Raw genomic sequence first — 7,467 nt, forward strand, 5'->3', positions numbered from 1 at the left:
AAAGATGTATTGACTCTATTATTGTTGTTGAAAAAAAATATGACAAGATAGATATTGAATTTGACAAAAATCAAAGAAAATAAACAGAAATGTACAGTATATTTATTACAATGTTACTTAAAAAAAGGGGAAAAAAGAAAAGAAAAAAAGATGGGCCATGAAGAGAGCGCCTCCCCGTGGTGTGGCCTGGGTGCACTGAACAGGTAATGCATGCTATATCTATTCAGTTGCAACTGAAAGCTCTCATCAATGCAGTCGGTTTTTCTTTAATTTCAAAAACATAAATTATCTTAAACACTATATATGTATTATATATACATAATTTAAACTTCACAGCTGATTTCGGTAATGCTTAACACATAACGGGGTGTTAAGAACAAAGGGAAGTAATTCAATAATTACATTTTTGTTAATAACACCATTAAAATAAAAAAAAGTCACCACATTTTTTAAATGAAAGTCAATTTTACTAATTTTCATCAAATAACAAAGAAATAATAGCAATATTCAAGGCTAGTTTTTACGAGTTGATTTCGGTAGTGAAAATTTGATTTCGGTAACTCTACCACTTTTATGTGGTTTATTTTCTTTTTGGCAGTTTGATAAAAGTTTATCGGGATGCAGGTTTTAATTGGTTCATCATTTTCAGCGTAAACCAATCAATGACTCCCTTTCATTTTCATGAGTAATGAAATAGACAAGATGGCCGATAAAAGAAACTGAGTCCTAATTTGGGACTATAGTTGCAATTATTTTAACGTGTGATGCTTTCAAACTATATCTCTCAGTCCAAAATAATAAAACATGTTAAAACGAAAAGCTAAGCAATGTTTTAATAATTATGTTTGCACTTAAAAAGCAATTTTTAATTTTTTCTTTGTAAAAAAGGTTAAATTTGTGATTTTAAAGAAAGAATTTAAATAATTGAGGTAATCAAATAATTAATTACTTTGTTTATATTTGAAATGAATGCAATCTTCTATCACAATTTGTAATCTGGGGGTTTCCCATTCAACATTATTCTTAACGATTTTCATGATTTGATGACTGGGTGCATGATTAAAAAAGGAAGTGGCTATTTAACTTGTTCCTTTTATTTCATTCAAAAAATTTCACATTTTTATTTTATGAGATGCCAAAAGGGGAAAAAATTTTGGCCCCACGGGGATCGAACCCGGGTACCCCGAAAACCTTTTGTGACTTTGACTAGCATCTGGGCTTAACACCCTTTTCCCCATTAAATAACGTTCCCAACTGATACTTTCCCCTTTTGAAATTTTCCCGGGTTACAAGTTACAGAGCAATGTAAATTAACTTGAGCTTACCCGTCTTTGGGCCCGGGGTTTGTGCCAAAAGTACGGGGGTTGTAAAAAGCAGCCCGACCGGAAATTGAACCCGGCCCCGGAAAACGTTTACGGCTCTACTGGGGCCCGTAAGATAGCCCAAAATTTAGCTGTCCGAGTAAGTATATTGCCCGGAAAAACTGTATTGTCTTTTGCGTACAGCACACTTTCTAAAAAAAATTTATGGAAAAAAGCATATGCTTTTTATTCTTTAAAAAAGGATTTTTAAAAAAAAAACCGAATTTTCAAGGTCCCTCCCAAAGACATAATGGACAATATTTTGTAAAACAATCCCAAATCAAACCCGCCCCGGTTAATTTCTTCAAGATGGTGGTGCAGTTTTTCTTTGTTTCCGCTGTTGTTTTTTAAACCCTTTGATCTTTTTGTAAACTTTTATTTTTAAAACTCAGCAACCGTTTTTTGGGGAAAGACTCCAAGAAATGGTCAAAATTGTTTTAAAGAAAATTTTAGTTGAACTTCACTTTGCCCAAATCAGAAAAATTCTTATGGCAGGATGAAAAAAAAAAGGGGTAGAGAAACTGCCTCCTAATCTAGAGTTTTAAAATCTCATAAAAATTGGGGTCAGTTCATTGCAGGTCCATAATCCACTAAGTAAGGGAGCAAAAGTTAATCAAGGAATTGTCACTTACATGTTTAAAAAGTTTAAATTTTTGGGCCCCAAAAAAGTATTTGGGTTTTTTTTATAAAATGGGAAAAACAAAATTAATATTTGCGTTTTGTCTACCAAACAGGGTCTGCTATGATTGCCAAAATGTGATGAAATTTTTTCACAAAAAAAAAAACATCAGCTTTAAACTTGTCTTTTAAAAAAAAAAATCTGAGAGTTTTTAAAAATTATAATTATTTTAAGTTTACAGCATTGCAAGATATTCATATTTATGTTGAATAACGTCATGAAAAACTTAATTGGATCAAAGGTTTTGAGGTTTAAAGGTTCAAGCAATAAAAGATGATTTCCCCTTTTGGTGTATTAGGAAATTTCATTTTTACATTTTAAATTAAACTGCAGACTTCCCGAAAATTGAAAAAACTCAACATTCGGTTTTGACAAACCATTTAAAATCTGTCGGACCCAACGGACCAAAAAAAATTGATCAAAATCAAAGAAAACTTGGTTTTGTATTTTAAAAACATTTTTTTTTTAATTTTTTTTGACGTAAAAAGGGCCCCTTTTTTTCCCCGGCATTTTCAAACTTCCCCCCTTTATCCACCAAAGTTCACTGTTTTTGTTCCTTTTTTTATTAAATTTTTTTCTAGGGCTATTCTTTTTATCCTTTTTTCTGCTTTGTTTCCCGCCCGATTTCTGACGGAAAATTTTTTATTTTTTTCCCAATTTGGCCCCTTTCCCATGGCCCCTTTTGATACATGCGGCGGATAAAAACCGGGCAGTTAAAGATCCGGAAATTTAAAAAATCGTCTGACCTTTTAAACAAAATTTATCGGGAAAAGTCCCTGGGAAAGACCCTTTTTGGGGGAAATTTTTGGTAATTGTTTGGGTCTTTTTCATTTGATGGGCTTTATTGTCATGAATATGTGAAGAAAGAGTATAATTTTTGCTAAAAAACCCTTTTTTTTTCTTCTTTTTTCGATTTTGTGTAAAATTTTTCCCAAAATATCAATTACTTATTTTAATAAAAAAAGTAGTTTATGTGTACTAATTGCTAAATTTAATTGCATGGGTATGTCTTTTTTGCCGGGTGTTGTAATGAGCAAAATACAGTGTTTAAAACTGGACGGGCATGTGATATTGCCTTTCTCCCTGATGATGTAACAAATAAATTTTCTAGCATGAAAAGGCCACCCCCTGTAAATAAGTGGGGTTTAAAGGGGGGAAACTAAATAAAATTTTCCCCCGAAAGGTTTGTCGGTTTTTTCTATTTCTCTATTTTTTATCATTGTTAAAAAAATTTTCCTTTCTTTTACTTTTCCGGTGTGACGTTAAAACCAATCAAAAAAAAAGGAAAAAAGGAAAAAATATCTTACTTTGGTGATGTAAAATTTTTTTATAAATAAAGTTGCACCCATTGATGAAGAAAATTTAAAGATAAATCAAATTTTAAAAATGGATATTTTAAATGAAAATGAATAAATTTTTTCCGGTTAAAAAGGTAAATTTAAAATTTTTTTTCAAAATCAAAACTTTTTTCACAGGTTTGGGGGAAACAGGGCCTGCCCCTTAAATTTTTTGGAAAAAAAATTATCGGAAATATTTGCAAAAGGAGGAGAAACTTTTTTGGGGGAAAATGTGTGTTTTAAAAAAATTTTTTCTTTGGGGAATCCTTCCTTTTGGCCCCCTGGAAGGGGAAAAAAACCCTTTCAAAAATTTAAATTTTTTTTGTTTGAAAGTTTGTTCTAAAAAAATGTCCCTGGGTTCTTTTCAAAACCCTTTCCCAAACCCTTTTGCAAAATCCGATTTCCCCCGGAAATTGAAAATCTTTTAAAGTTCTTATAGAAAAAAACCCGATCCCCAGTAAACGCCCTTTGGGGGATAAAAATTAAAAGATTTTTACCCGGGGTAAGGGAATCAGGATTGGATTTCAAAATCCGGTTTTTTCCCCAGTGACGTGCCATTAAACACAAAAGGTAAAGAAATTTGAATCTTCCCGTGAGTTTTCTATTTTTTAAAATTTGAAAAATGTATTATAATTGGGGAAATTAACTTTCATGTTTATTTTTGGGAAATTTGGCGTGAATTCAAAGGATTGCACGAAAATTTTAAATTTAATTTTTATGAGAGCATAAAAAAGGGGTTTTTCGTGCCCTTTTTAGAACCTTGAAAATTTCACCATTTAAAAGAAAAAAAGGTAAAAAATAATAAAATTCTCTCAAAAATTTACCATTAAGGTTGTTTTTTTTTTTTATAAAATTTTACATTCCCTTTAAAAAAAAATAAAAAAAAAATTTTCCCCCAAAAATTTTAAAACCTTTGCCCCCCAAAAAAGATTTCCCCCCTTTAATTTGAAATTTTTTTGTGTTTTGCTTTTATAATTTTTAAGCATATAAAATTTTTTAAAAATTTTTGCCTTGAGTATAAAGAACATGCCCAAACATTTTAAATCAAAATATTGCAAAAATTTTTGTTTTTTTAAAAAGGACTTTAAACTTTCCCAAAAATTTAAGGGGGAATGCAATTTGGTTCCAAAAAGTTAAAACCCAAAATACATGATTTTCAAAGGGCCGTAAACCTTAAAGCCCTAACTGGGAACTCCTGTTAAAATTTAAGACTTAAATGATACTGCACTTAGGTTTAAAAAGTAGAGTTGGCCCAATTTTTAGGAATCCTGGGTTTAAAAATCTAAAAGTGTAAAATTTTCCAAAGGGAAAAAAAACCTTTTTTTTTTTTTTTATTTCCTCATCTTAAAAAATTTTTTCAGTGTACGGCTATAAAAAAAAACCTGTATTTTTAAAAATTTTTGGGAATAAAACAAATTTTGAAAAGGGGGAAAAATTTGGGTTTTGTCTTACTAGTTTTAAATAGGGTTTTATTTTGAATTTTTTCTTTTAAAAGGGTTTTAGTTTTATTACGGTCTTTAAATTGGGTTTGTGGGTATTATTTTAATACTATTGGTATGGCCTTGGTAAAAAACTATTTACACAAATTTTGGGTACTTTTTTTGAAAAATTTATTTTTAAGATGTAATCTCTTTATTAAAATTTTTGCTGAAAATTTTACAAAAAATAAGTTTATGTAAGAAATTTTTTAATTAAATTTATTGAAAACATTTTGGTTTTAATGTTGAAATTTTTTGGTTTTTAATATAGAATTTGGTTTTTTAAAATTTTAGGGCCAAAGGGGGGCAGTATTATCAATTCCTGTTTGTTGAAGTTGTTAGTTTTCCCTTTTAAGCTCCTAATAAATGGAAAAGGGAAGATTCATTTTTGTTAAAATTTATAAATTTTATGAAATTTAAAAGTTTTTTAATTTAAAATTTAAAAAGATATAAAATGTAGGGCTGAAAATTAATTAACTTAAAAGCTACTTTTTAAAGGGTTTGTGAAATATTAACCCCCAAAAAATTTTCAGTTAATAGGGAAAAAAGAAATATTTTTAAAAAAAAAAAATCAAATTTTAAAATTACAAAAATAAAGGTCTGGGGAGATGTTGATAGACTGGGAACTATAAAAAACCCTTTCTGCACTTAAAATTTTGGTTTAATTTTTTATGTTTGTTTGATCTTTTGATTTGGGTAAAAGATGTGCCCCGTTTTTGAATTTTGATAATCCCCTTTAAAATTTTAGGGATTTCAGCTTTTAAAAATATAAAATTTCCTCTATTTTTGTTCCCCGGGAGTATAGAGCTGGGGCAAAAAGTTTTAAGATGTGTAAACAGGCCTTTTCTTTTTCAGTGTTTGTTTGCAAAGGGGGTTTAACTTTTAAATCCCGTAGGTTTAAAAATAAAGGGAAAATGCCGAAAAATGTTTTGGGGATTTTAATTGTTTTTTGAAAAAAATGACGGAAAGTGGATTTTCTGTTATGGGCAAGGGCCCAAAATTTTATAAATTGCTCAAAAATGTTGGAAATTTTATGGTTTTTCTAAGCTAATTAAAATTTTTTAAAGTTTTGTAAATTTGGGGATTAAATTGTTTTGGAAAAATTTTTGTATTTTGATTAAATTGTTAAGTTTAAATTTTTGGGTTTGGGGGAAAAAAGGGGGAGGGGTTTTCAAAAAGAGGCCCGGCCCCCGGGCCCAAAGACCTTTAAAAAAAACTTTTTGGCCGGCTGTATTTGTAAAAAAATTTTAAATTTTATACCATAAATGGAACATTAAAATTTTATGTCAAAAACTTTTTTGCTCTGTGTAATAAATTTAAATTTTTTTAAATAAAAAAAACAATGGGAAAGATTGGAATAAAACGAAAAACGTTTTATTAGATATAAATCTTTAAATTTAAAATTGCATAAAATTTAAAAGGAAATCCAAATCCATTTTCCATTTTTCCAGCCTACTGAATTGCAATAAAAATTTCTTGGGTAAAAAAGGACACTAAACAAGGGGTTTTAAAATTTTTTTAAAAAAATTTAATTGTTTCTTAAATCGTAAAACAATTTTTGATATTGTTTTACACTTTAAAGTGTAAAAATACATTAATTTTTGTCGAAAAAAGATCTGATTTTGGATTAAAATTATTCGGGCCCTTTCAATTACGGATTGGGAATTTTCCAAAAAAAAAAAAAAGAAATTTTTGGAAAAAAATATCTTTTTTTGACTTTAAATTAACAGTATAGCAAACCCTTTTTTTATGAAAAAAGCAATTTTTTAAAGCAAGTAATAAAAATTTTGAATTTAAAAAGCTTGTTATCAAGTTTTTGTTTCCCTAGGTATAAAATTAAGGGGGCAATTACTTTGATCAAAATGACTTAAAAAATATAAATTTTTTGTTTTAAAACAGGGACAAAAGATGAAATCCCAAAGTTCCCATAAATTTTCCCCAAAAAACTTTATACATTTTTATGAATTACAGTACTGGATTTTTGGCAAAAAATTTGAAAGTTTTTGTGAATTTTTCTTTTGTTCCAAAGTTGCAATAAGTTTTTAGAATTTATGACTAAAACATTTAAGCCCTGTTCAAGCTTTTAACTTCAAAATAAGAATCAATATTAGGATCAGGATCAATATTTGGATCAACTGTAAAATTCCCTTATCTTACAAAAATAACAATAAATTTATCTAAAATTTCATAAACTTGCCATCGCAAACCCAACTTCATCAAATTAATATTAGATATATAATCTATGATGATAAACAATGAAGAATATTAGTTTTTAATTTGATCCTGATCCATTTTTGTGAACACTCGGCCTGTTTTGATTTTGTAAACATAAACTGTACATTGATGTATTATGTACATGTGAAACTGTAAGTTCTATTGAAATCTTGTTAGTGCCATGTCTGCAGCAACAGGCAACACACAATTTGCTTATTTTTATTTAATCATTTAATGCCAGGTGAGTATTCACATAATTGGCAAGTCATTTTAAAATGCCCTTCTGTTCAATGAAAGTGTTAATCCCTAGAAAATGAATTACAATGATTGGCATCTGGCACATGATATTTTATTATTGAATAAGAGTGATTTTTATGCAGTAATTTTCTAATATTTTT

The sequence above is a fragment of the Ruditapes philippinarum genome, unplaced genomic scaffold (assembly GCF_026571515.1).
Source record: "Ruditapes philippinarum isolate M1 unplaced genomic scaffold, ASM2657151v2 ctg2486_1_1_1_1, whole genome shotgun sequence".
Classification (NCBI taxonomy): Eukaryota; Metazoa; Mollusca; class Bivalvia; order Venerida; family Veneridae; genus Ruditapes; species Ruditapes philippinarum.